The sequence below is a fragment of the Vulpes vulpes genome, chromosome 11 (assembly GCF_048418805.1).
Source record: "Vulpes vulpes isolate BD-2025 chromosome 11, VulVul3, whole genome shotgun sequence".
NCBI classification, from domain to species: Eukaryota; Metazoa; Chordata; class Mammalia; order Carnivora; family Canidae; genus Vulpes; species Vulpes vulpes.
The window spans coordinates 17,547,700-17,560,575 of NC_132790.1; the positions used below are offsets into that span (position 1 = coordinate 17,547,700).

General features: G+C 45.2%; 1 protein-coding gene across 5 annotated transcripts in view; it reads left to right on the forward strand.

The window, feature by feature from the left end:
- Window positions 1–12,876, forward strand: part of DENND2B (DENN domain containing 2B) — a 147,494-nt gene that overhangs the window by 67,160 nt on the left and 67,458 nt on the right. The window contains exon 1 of one of the 5 annotated variants that reach the window (XM_072725690.1): window positions 3,478–3,596. The exons of the other annotated variants lie outside the window; for them this stretch is intronic. The gene's annotated coding sequence lies outside the window, so the exon portion shown is untranslated. Of the gene's footprint in view, window positions 1–3,477; window positions 3,597–12,876 lie in introns of those variants that run through there. 5 annotated transcript variants of the gene reach the window in all.

Sequence of the window (12,876 nt, forward strand, 5' to 3'; positions counted from 1 at the left end):
TCCTGACCCATCATTCCTTTCTCAAAAAAATTTATATGATTTCCCAGAGAAAAGATAAGACCCTTAATTTGGTTCTCAAAGGCCTCTAAGATCTGACATTTCTGTCTTTCCACTTTTTTCTGGTCTACTTCCAGTTAAATTCCTATCAGACTCAACATCTTCATATGTCTTCTACTTCTCTGCCTCCAAGACTTGGCTCATGTAGTTCCATACACCCAGGATCGCTCCTTTATTTTTTGCCATTTGACCTTCCGTGCCCAGTGCAAGGGCAGCTTGCTCTATGAATCCCTCCTGCTTCTTCAGTTGGAAGTAATCCCTCTTTGTCTAAATCCACAGCATTTCATCTCTCCAGTGGCCCTTAAAATAGTCTTCCTGGTATTTATTATATTTACGTTTCTATTATATCCACCTTACTGGAATGTGAGCTCTTTGAGGATGGACCCATGCCTGAGGCATTTTGGTGTCCCAGCCAGCCCTAAGCACATTAATTTACACATGTTGGTGTTCATTTTGTATTAATTGAATGCACATATAAGTGCGAATGGAAGGAGAGACTATTCCCCTGGCTTACCAGAGACTGTACTTAAATTTTCCTACCCCTTCTTCTCTTCTAGTAAGTAAAGAATCGGACTTAGCTTGACCTGGCCCTGTGCAGGAATAGACCAAGCTCCTGACCCACATTACAATGGGTGAAGCACAAAGTTTGTCCCACTGTGGGATCAGGAGCCTCGAGTACCAAGAGTTCCAGCAGGATGTTTCGGGTTTAGGGAGTTAGACTGGCTTGGCTACATTCTGTGCACTGTAGGGGAGAGGATTTCAAAGTAGTACAGAAAAAGGAAACACTGAGAATGCTCTTGGCAGAGGTAGGAGCAGAGGGTTTGGAGAGCATGGTGACCCTGAGGTGAGGGTTTTATTTTCATCAAGTCAGGCCAGTCCTTTTCCTCTGTACCTCCCAGGGCTGAGCCTCAGTTGAATATGGGAAAACATGTGGGCATGATATTTGCCATTCTTCCTGCCTTGGGACCTTGAGTCATAGTCTAACTGTTCATCTCAAATAGCCTCCTGTCTCTTTCTGTCCAACTACTGTTTGTCCTTTAAGGTCTGGCTCACATTTCCTCTCCCACAGAAAACCTGTCTTGAGTTACTTACTCTAGCCCCTCCACTCCTACCCATTGTACTGTAGAGTACTTTTACTCTGTATCTCACATTTTAATTATTTCCTACTGTTACCTCGTCTCCCTAAGTTAGTCTGTGAGCTCCTTGAGTGCAAGAATCTCATCTCATGGTTTGCTTCTTTTTTCTCTGCTGAAAACAAAGCAATGATCAGTAATTACCATTGATTTTATTGAGTAGCCGGATTTCTGGAACTTGGAAGATTGGCAGTAGCAGAAAGACTGAAGATGGGAAAGGGCATGAATGTCAAACTTAGTCATGGGCTGGTTCTCCAGAGTTTGGGTCTAGGGAGGCATTGCCTGCTTATCTTTACAGTCACCTAGTGTACCAGAGAAGAGAATGGGTTTCCTGAATTCTGGCTTTTGAAGCTCTGAATTCGAATAGTATTCAGCATCCAGGCAGGTGAGGGCAGGAGGTGTTCAGGGGCCTGGTCTCCAGGGAAAAAGAAGGAAGGCTGATGGCTGAGGCCCTGCATAGCAGTGGCCAGCTTGGAGTAAGCTGGCACCATGCCAGTTCCCTTTGTCTGTAGGAGCTGTAGGCACACATGGTAGATTGGAGCTTGAAGGATCCTTCACCAGCCTTTTCCCTGAGCTGGAAGCAGAACAGGGAGCAGCAAGCCAGTTGGCTGACTTGCCTTTTCTGCCTGAAAGTACTTTGTTTCTGTTGCTAACAACAGACATGGGTAGTGTAAATAAAACACAGACACACAGGCACATAGACACATATGTAGAGACTGAAAATTTGAGTTGTCAGGGCCGGGAGGAGGGGCTGAGGTAGAAGGGGACTGGAAATGTGGAACTGAAGATACTTAGTGTGTGCTGGATCCTCTTCCAGCCTTTGGCAATAGGGTGGATGAGTTGGGGAGCCTGGGCAGTCGAGTAGGATAAGATACTCCTTGGATACCACAAGCATCAAAGACTAGGTGCTTGTTACACTTGGATGCAAAGCTTCACTCAGGCAGACACCCCTCCAAGTGAGATGCTGGTGATCTGAAGCCTGGTGGCAGCTTCTTCCTGTCTGTCCTGCCTTTCTTTTAAGGCTTTTTGCTCATTTGTCCCTTATAGTGCTATATCTGGTGTACATTGATCAGCAGTGGCTGTGGCCTTTCTGATCTTGACCTGTCAAAGCCCCCTGAGGTCTGCACACATAAATATGTGACTAGAGTTTTGGGTGATGTCCTGAAAGCTGTGATCTTCCTTAGAATGGACTGAGACCCATTCAGCCTTGCTGGGGAGGGTAGTCCTACCAGCAGGATGCTGAACGGTTAGTGCCGTAAGAACTTAACAGTTGTGTCTCATGTGAGATGAACTTTGACTCTTGAGGTCCAGAGAGATTGTGATGAGAATAGGTAATAAGGACTATGAGTCTCCATTGCTGGTAATGTAACTGGGGGTGGGTTAGGTGTTCTTTCTTCTTTATTCCTGGATCCAAAAGGTATCTAAGATTACATCCATAGAACATTTTCTGTTTCTGTTCAGGGGGGAAAAAAAAGACTGAATTGATATGATATATCTCATGGAGTTACTGCATTTGTTCCTACAGGAGCTAAAGGATCAAGGTACATGTGAATGAGCTACCCATTTTTAAATTTAGAAGATCTGCAAGATTATCCCTATAATAACAGCAATCTGACTTATATACTGATAGACTTTCTTGAATAGGAGAGAAAGGAATAGAGCTATGATTAGGGTCTGAGAATTGTAATTACCCTGAAAGGGCCTCAAGAGGATGCCTCCCATGTAACCTCCACTATCCGTGCAGTTCCTGTGGCATAGAGCCTACGAACTCTTGAGGAGACTTGGTCACTTTTTCTCCATTCCCTGGCTTAGAAGGGGTAGTCGACCAGGGCTATTATTGACTGGGGTTGTATTCAGCCTACCTCTGAAGCTGATAAAACCCCAAAGCAGGAGGCAGTACTACTCTAAGTAGTCAGACGGAATGATGGTTCTTGTAATAAAAACTGTGTTCTAGACCACCAAGCCTGAGTGGCTTCTTAGAGAGGCTCAAGGGGGAGGCATGAAGACCTCATCCAGCTGGACTTCATCTCTCACCCTCACCTCATCCCCCACGAATATCACAAGTTGCCAGTGAGGTCTGGTCATTGACTTCCCTACCTGCACAGTTGAAGTGAGCAGGGAGGTTTATGTTGAAGCCCCTCCCACCAGTTAGAAGCATGTAGGACTCATGTTGTTTCCTTACTGTGTCCTCAGTGTCTGGCTTAGTGCCTGGCACAGAGGAAGTGCATGGTCATTGTTTGTGGATTGAGTGGTTTCCCAACCTAAGCTTGAGAGGAACCTTTAGACTGGGCTTTGGAGCATGGATAGGATTTGGATAATAAACAGAGAGGAAGGAAAGTACTCCAGGCTGGAAGGGGTTTGAGCACAAACACATGGAGGCAGAAATGGACATGTTTGCAGCAGGAGGTATTCCCCTGGAGAGGGAGGTGCATGTGTGTGTGTGTCTGTGCAGGTCTGTGTATCTTTGCATGGAGGGGAATGGAGGGTGTGGTGGTGTGATGTGGGATGGTTTAAGAGGAAGAAGGAAGAAGAGACAAGTATGATTGGTCGGTAACATTTGACAAGGTTCTGGAGGACCTGGAAAATTCTGAATCTGGTATGATTGGCAAGTAAGGAGCGCAGAGGAATGACATGATGAAATTGATGTTCAGGATGCTTCGTCTGTCGTTTATGAGCAGGGAGGACTGGACATGGAAGTATAAAGGGAAACTAGTAATGATAAGAGTAATACTTCACATTTATTTAGTGTGAGGTGATAAGCTGGAGAAAAATTGCACAGAAGATGACATGTTAGCTTCTTAATATTTGGCTATATTTGGCTTTTATTTGGTTAAATACGAAATGGCTCCAAGGACATCTTCTTCCTGGGCTCTGCTTCCCAAAACATGTCCTTGAAGCTGCTGGAGCTGGGGCTCTTATCTGGCTCAGCTGGGCTGCTGAATTTCTACATACTCCCTGCCAGGAACTAATGTCCTTTGGCCTCAGCTGGGGTGTGTCCCCGCTCCAGCCATCTGGAAGGTCAGAGAAATTAGCCACTAGAATGTGCCCATTAGTGCTACGAGGGGTTACAACCTGTCACTGGAATCTTAAGCCTGGGAACTGCTTCTCTCACAGGGCTTTTCCAAGTTGGAACAGGCTTACTGTTCTAGCACTGACTGCTCCCTTATTTGGACACTAAATTTTCAGGGTGAGATTGGACTTCTTCTTCGGTTTAGGAGACTTTTTAAAGGATCTGATATCCTTGTGAGTGAGTTTCAGAGATAATGTGACATTGGAACCATACCTTTCTTCTCTTGGTTCTTTCCTTGGCCTCTAGCCCATCCGCTTATATTACCACTTTCCTCAGTCTTCCTAGAGGAAAAATAGATAACACATCATGAAGCCAAGAGGCAGTGTGACTGAGGCTTGAGAATCAGGGCTTAGGGGTGACTTCATGCCCAGCCTTAGGGCTTATCTCGTGGCTTTCGGGAACTTACTTTGTGCATTGACTTGGTAGATTTGACGTTTAGCAGCCCAGCTTCTTGTGGGGTCAAGGTGGGGAGCAAAGTACAGGGGAGGTATGGAAGTGGTGGTGGTGGTGGTGGTGGTGGTAATGGATGGTAGTGGTAGGTGTGGTAAGGTATGGGAGTGGTGGTGATGGGTGGTGGTGGTAGGTGTGGTGCTGCCGAGGGTAAAGAATCTTTTGTGGTAACTTGGAGAGCATACTTCTTTCCTGCCCACACACCATCGTGGACAGCTAATTATACTAAAGCTCAACCCCTTGAACTTCTGTGGTTGACCTCTGTGAGCCTCTGGAAAGTAACTGCGCTCATAAAGGTGACATTGGATCCCACTGGAAGAAGGAAAAGCCGGAAGGAGAAGAACTTGTTTCTTGTGGTGTGCTTTCACTAGTTGGAACACCCTGTGGGGCAGCCATCAGCCTTTGGGCTATTACTGTGGGCTCAAAGTGTAATACTGTATGTGGAAGAGGCTGTAACTCCTAGGGACAGGTATGCCTGTGGAGTGGAGGCAGGGCCTCCCACCCAACCCCCAGGTGGAGGCTGACTGAACTGAGAAACAGGGCCCGCCCAGAAAGAAAGCAGCTTGGGCAGCGGTGAATTCTTTTTGAGCAATGCCTATAAACTTCATCTGCACAGCCACACTTCATGGTGGGAACTGTCATCTCCATTTAATTGAGGAGGAGACCAAAGTTTCTTTTCTTTCTTTTTTTTTTTTAAGATTTTATTTATTCATGACACACACACACACACACACACACACACACACACACAGAGGCAGAGACACAGGCAGAGGGAGAAGCAGGCTCCATGCAGGGAGCCCAATGCGGGACTCGATCCTGGGTCTCCAGGATTACGCCCTGGGCTGCAGGCGGCGCTAAACCGCTGTGCCACCGGGGCTGCCCGAGACCAAAGTTTCAAGAGGTTAGGCAACTCCTAGCTAGTAGAGGCAGAGTTGGAATTTATATCCAAGACTATTCTTTTCCATTATTCCTTATAGAGGAAACCATGACAGGCCATTAATTTTAATACACTTTTTATTTTAGAATAGTTTTAGATTTACACAAAAGTTGTAAAGATAGTACAGAGAGTTCCTGTAGACCCTGCAAACTGTTAATTTTTTTTCTTCCCCTTCTGGTCCATTTTATGAGTATTCATGGGGTGGGGGAGTGGGGTAGTAGTACATATTTGGAGATTTGGAGTAAGGACATTTTTCCCAAAGATCCTAACTTGGAGATTTTTCAGCTAGGAGTTTTGAAAGCCCCATCAGAGTACATTATTTCTTCCCCAGTCCCACTGTGTTTCAGCTCTGCTGAACTAGGCTAGACCTGGCCTTGACATCTGGTATCGGAGTCAAATACCCTAATTTCTGATGCTCTCAGTAGAGAAATAGATAGCAGCTGGGTTTTGGAGTTAGGGAAGGTGGGTCACTATGGGGAGGAGGGTCCTTAGCAGCTTACCTCCTGGATATTCTTCTGTCTGATGGGGCTGTAGCAGTGGAGTGTTAACAGTTTGAGCTGGTGTTTCCTGGCCTGGAGCTAGAGCCCTCCTGAAGGACACAGGGAACATCAGTGTGGGGAGGCCCATTTGCCTGGATGCTCTCTTGAGTCTGTCCGTGCACAGTGCAGTGTTCTGTGGCCATTGCCTCTCTGGGCCCAGGCTTCAGTCTGCAAGCAGGCAGGCTGGCTGTGGGCAGGATATTGTCGTGGGCAGCTTGTGTGCTTTGTTTTGGGCCCCAGGCACATTCTCCATTTAAGGGAAAGGGGTCTGCAATCTCCTTGGCTCTGGGTGTGAATGGGCTGGCCCAGAGTTTGCTCATGGCCTTTGCTGGATGTGCTTTTTCAATGAGATCATTTCAGAATTACATTCCTATGAAATTATATTTCACTCAGGACGTGAAACTGGATTTGTGTAAAAGCATTGGCACTAAAACTCAGGGCTCAGAGCAGGGCAGAAACGAGAATAGGGATAAACAGCTCTTCTTTAGGAGGAGGAGAAGACAGAAAGAGAGAAAACAATTGTTAAAGGATTTTGCATTGAAAATTGGTACACTGTGAGCGTCCCTGGGGAGTTGGGTTTGTCCCTCAGACCCTGAAAGGCAGACGTGATATTTGTTATCCCAGCTGCCTGCCACCCCCAGGCAGTATGGGCTCCCCCCTCCCACGTTGTTCTCTCTCATAGCTTGTTCTGTCACTGTTTCTTTCTGTCTCCATCTCTGTTTGTGTCTCTCTCTGTCTCTGTCTCTCTCTGTCTCTCTCTCTCTCTCTCACACACACACACGCACTCATGCACACACAGTCCTTCCATGCTGACAGTATGAGATTATCATACTCTCTATGATTCTGATTTATATTTCTTTTTTTTTTGATTTATATTTCTATGTAAATACTGTTCTCTTTACTCAGAATACTCTTCTCTCCCCTTGTCTGCCTAGAAAAGTCCAGTCATTCTCTGAAACTCATTTCAGCCTTGCCTTCTCTGAACTCTGTTGTGCTGCCCTGAGACAGAGTTATTTTCTAGTACCTCTGTGCCATCATCCCCTCATGTGTCCCACTCTCCTGTACTTCTCATCTGGTGTATCTGGAGGGCAAGGGTATTTCCCCCAGTACTTCGTACTGTGCTTCATAAAGAGTAGGTGCTCCTTAAATGATTGTTGAAGGAAGGAAGTGAACAAATGAGGACTTGGATGCGAGTGAAAGTTGGGTACTGCGGGCAGGGTGAGCCACAGAGCGGTGGCTCAACATAGCACAAGTAATGTCAGAGGCCCTGAAACTATAGAGAGTCAGGTTTGCAGAAAAAGTGATGCATGTGTGTATGCACAAAAATATGGAGAAGTTTGAGGACTGGTAAGGTAGAGAGCCTAGTGAGTTCTAAGTTCCATAGGCAGATTATAAGGATTAGGTCTGGACTCACTCCAGGTTAGATGACGCTACTTCCAAGTGATCTGTGCAAAGCTACGACAGGATAGAGAGGAAAGAGCTCTAGATTTGGAAATGGGGATTCTAGTGATGGTGGGGATAATACTCATAATATTTATTAACAACAGCAATAATAATAACATAACGTAATGGCAACTTAATCCTTACTGTGGACTGAACACCCTTCCAGGCACTTCATACAGAAGTCCGTTTATCCTTACAATAAGCCCCATGAGGCAGCTGTAGTATTGATTGTTGACATATGAAGAACTAAGGTCACACAGCTACAAAGTAGTTCTAGACCTGCTTCTGCATTTACTAGCTGTGTGACCTTGGGACAAGACCACTTCCCTGAGCCTCCGTCTTCTTTGTAAAATGGAGAAAATACTGGTGCCTGCTGGCTTAGCCTGTAGAGCATGCAACTCTTGATCATGGCGTCTGGGTTTAAGTCCCACATTGGGTGTAGGGATTATTAAGTAAAAATGGAAAAATTACCTACTGCATTTAACCTCTGAGACTTGTATGGTAGGCTCCACTGAGATAACATGTGAAAGTGGTTTTGAAAAGTATAAAGCTCTCTACAGTCCTTTGGAGCCAGTCCTGGGGAAGAAGGAAGACCTGCACGGTAATTGTGGTGTAGATATTGGGCTCACACTTAACGTGTGTGCCGCTCTGAGTGTGGGGCTGCACTTGTGCTTCACAGCTGCCCTGGGCTGGCTGGTGGCAGTATCTCTGATTATATTTAGAATCAGGATTGAGCTGTCATTAATGAATCCAGAAACCAGTTTTTATTGCAGCCAAATGTATATATGAATAGTCACCAGAAACAGATTCTTAGGGCTAACCAGCCCTCCTTTCGTAGTCAGGGCAAGTAGTGTGGAAGCAGGGTGGCAGACATTTGCTCAGGGGGAGAGGTACTCTGTTAGGCCCTCAGGAGCAGCGAGACCACTTCAGCCAGTGGTAAAGAGGCTGGATCATAGAAGAGGCCTGTGTCAGCTCCGACAGTCCAGCTGCAGGTTTGTGACTGCAGGATTCTTTGGGCTGGTGGGTGTGACCTGGTTTTTTTCTCAGGAGAGAAATTTGTGGGGAGTTTTAGAAATTGATTTACATTGCTATTGCCTTGATAATGGAGACTGTGTCCAAGAAAATGGTCCATTTTTGTGGACAATTGGACCCACCAGTGTGCCAATACTTAGGCTTAAGAGTGAGCTGTGCTGAACCAGGCAGTAGATAAGGAAGAAGGGTGAAGGGTGAAGGGAATGGAGTAGAAATGTCTCCATGTGCAGCCAGGGAAGAGCAGTGTGGCCGCTCCAAAGCCTGTTGCTAACCATTATTCTCTGGACATCCTTAGAGCCAAGCGGCTTCCTCCATGAGGTCTGAGCTCAGAGTGCCTCCAGCCTAATAGCAGCCTGGTTGGGCCATGATGCCTGTGTGAATAATTATAGGTCACTGAACAGAACCACTAGTCAGCTACATCCCTCAAAAATGCATAATTGTAGGCTACACATATGAAAATACACAAGAGATTAGATACATGTCATACCTCATTACAGAGAGCAATGGCATGAGTCAGATGTGACTTGGGTGGCTGTTAGTATGTGAGAGCTGCTTGGTGAGCACACTGGCTGCCCCACAAGGATGCAGGCAGTGTATTCCCTGTGCCTCCCACAAGGAGCCTAGGGACTTAGAGAAAGGGTAGAGAATACATACTGGGCCATAGCTTACTCTTTGTATCTGCACTTAGGAATAAATGAATGTGACTGCCTGAAGGTAGATTTAATTCCTCTTTAGGAACTGTCTCCGGCACCAGTTTACAAACCACATTAGAAAATGTCACATTTGAGTCCCAGGACGCTTGGCATTTGTGAGTCTTTAACGTTTTTGGATTTAACCATATCTGACACTCCTGAAAGTCCGGTGAAGTATAGTAGTTTGTAGATTGTGAATTGTCAACCTTAAAACTCATTTTACCAGCAAAATGTTTTTTTTCCAGGAATAGCAGAGAATTGCAATTCAAGACAAGCAAGCTATGGTAAAACCGTAGACAACTCCAAAGGAAAAAGGAGAGGAACATTTTTTTTTTTTTTTTTTCTGAGAGAGAGAGAGCATGTCTTCACTCTGAGTAGGGGAAGGGCAGAAGGAGAGAGAGAAAGAATCCTAAGCAGTCTCCACTCCTGGCTCCATCTCACAACCCTGAGGTCATGACTTGAGCTGAAATCAAGAGTTGGAGGCTTAACCAACTGAGCCACCAGGCACCTGGATGCTCTTTTGAGAAAAAGATGAAGTTCAGGGCTATTATAAACAAAAAGTCCATTGAAGTAAACTGGGCAATCAAAGTATAGTGGCTTTTTATTGGCTGAATTGTGACAGTCTCTCACTGGCTGGGCTGTTGCTGGGGTAGGAGAAAAACCTTTTTTCCTCCTGCTGGGATAGTAAAATAGCTTAAGTAGTGGGGATTTCCTGTTGGGCCTGCAGTTGTGAGAGCTCCCCCTTCTGGCCTCCTGACTCCATTTTATTTTTTTTTATTTTAAATTTTTAAAAATTTTTTAAATTTATGATAGTCACACACACAGAGAGAGAGAGGCAGAGACGCAAGCAGAGTGAGAAGCAGGCTCCATGCACCCGGAGCCCGACGTGGGATTCGATCCCAGGTCTCCAGGATCGTGCCCTGGGCCAAAGGCAGGCGCTAAACCGCTGCGCCACCCAGGGATCCCCTCTCCTGACTCCATTTTAAATGAAGTTTCTTTTTATTAATTTTCACCCTGAAGTCTTGAGTTTGAAACAGGGTACTACAAGGACTTAGGAGAGAAGGGTACTTTATTGCAGGTGAGTCTTTCTTTGTGCCCAGCATTGGCATATCTGCTAAGTTCTGTAGATCTCCATTTAGAATTATTCTTGCATTTATGAGGAAGGTAAGATGGGTTAGGAGAAGGATTCATAAAATGAGTCTGTTGAGTAGCTTGTGAACCTCCTAAAAGAAAATCCCTAAAATGGTAAAAAGAAGTTTACATTCTTACAAGCTTTCCATGGAGATTCTTGGGGTTCATTAGATAATCAGGGCAGCCCGAGTAGCTCAGTGGTTTAGTGCCTGCCTTCGGCCCAGGGCCTGATCCTGGAGACCCGGGATTGAGTCCCACATCAGGCTCCCTGCATGGAGCCTGCTTCTCCCTCTCTCTCTCTCTCTCTCTCTCTCTGTGTGTGTGTCTCTCATGAATAAATAAATAAAATCTTAAAAAAAAAGAAAAAGAAAAAGATAATCATAGGGCTCTGGGACCTCAAAGTGAATAACTGCTATACTGTAAGAAGTGGAGATTTGGAACAGTTTCAATATGCATCCCCCTTGATATGAAGGCTCTATAGTATACTTGACAGTTACTGTTTATTCTGACCTAAGATGGTTTTCTCTAGTTTGTGGGGTTTTTTTTGTTTTTTTTTGGTCATATGGCTCTGAATGAGTTTTAGCACCCTTGAAGAATGCAAATTTTCCTTCAGAGAAGATTCAAATCATGGTTCCAAAGCCTCTAAGGGCAGTTTCCAAATGGGAGTTTCAGAAATGTTTTGAGAATGTATTGGAATAAACATTCAGGCCTCTAAAGACGACCTAGAAGAAGATAATGTCTGTATATTGTATATCTTTGTATCATTATTGTTAAATAATCTGCTTCATTACCTGTAGTTACAACTGTCTTGCCCTCAGCAGTTGGAACCAAGTCTCCAGCGCTAGTACAAGCTATGCAAAGATCTTAGAATTATTTCTTTGAAAATTGGTCTGTAGTAACTGTGTTGTCATTACTGGATGGATAATAAATTATCCTGCTGGATAAGTGCCTGAAGCTGATGGGGAAGTTTTAAGCTCCTTGAGGGAAGTGAAGGCATCTGAAAATACCTCATGTTACCTATCTGGACCATACTTACCTACTCCTGGGCTGAGGGAGCCCAGGGTTCACATAAGACCCTACTTTGTCTGGTGGGTGGATTGGGGCGGGGGGCTTACTAAATGCCCAGTCGGTTGCTCTGGTCTGGTCTGGTCCAGCATTCTACTACCTCAGCATGAGGCCTCTCTGTTGCTGAGAAGGCAGCCTGAGCTCTCTAGATTTCTAGGCTTGTAAGTAACAGTAGAGGTGGTAGGTGGGTAGGGTTCATCTGTGGCCTTTCCTCTCAGTTTCAATTGTTTTAGTCAACTCTAAAACCAAGGAATCTCAGTATGGAAGGGACTTTACATGCCATCTGTGTTAAACACAGAGGGAGAGGGGAAGTAGACTAACCTTTTCTACCTCATTCACTGCTGTTATCCCCAGTACCTTAACTGAGTGATGTGTGGGTAGGGATTCAAAAAACACTTTTTGGAAGAGTGAGCCCCTGTGAACACCAACAACTTCAGCAGACCATTGCTATTGCTTCATTTGTTCATTTATTTGACAACTATTAATAAGTACTGTGTGCTATTTACTATATGTTCTGGGATATACTGCAGCAAACAAGACTATGCTCTTGTCCTCAATAATGGAGAAACTGGGAATTACAAAGAACTTATAGTCTTTAATGGGAATTTAAGAATAACAAATTCTCCCTCATTTTGTCCATTCTGGATCTTCTTGTGTCTGAGATCTCTTTGGAGGCCACAGAAAACACATGTCCTTTTTTCACATGAGAGCCTTTCAGAATTCTCGAGGCGATCACCCGTTTCCTCCATCCCCAGCCTTGTCTTCTCCAGGGTAAACATTCTCCATTCCTTTAGTCATTTCTCTCATGGCATGCCTCTGAGTGCCCCCTCCATCCTAGTCTCTATCCTCCAGGATTCAGTCCAAACCAAGTCTGTCCCTTTGACAGCGTGGAGTCCAGAACTCAACACAGTATCTCAAACATTAAGTTCCAGGGAATGTTCCAGCCTAGAGCCTTTCCTGCGTTTCCGCTTTTCTCTGCTTGCTCTGGGCCCAAGCAGTGGATGATGGAAAAGAATAGGACTTGAAAAGGTCTTCATATTTGGCTGGCTAATCCTAACAGTGAAAACTCCTTTCTTTTGTCTCCTTTCTGCCTTCTCGCCCTTCACCCCTACCCCTCTCCCGTTGATACAGACAGTCCGCATACAGCCTTGCTGCCAGTGGCTTGCCTTTCCTTTTCTGAGTCACTGCTCTTCATTATGGGAGGGGGGGTAGGAGGGAGGAATTAGCATGAAAAAGCAAATTCCAGTTCTATAACTTTATTCTGTGCCAGACCTTTGTCACATTCTCTACCCCAGCCCCCACCGAAAATGACAAAACTTGAGTCTGT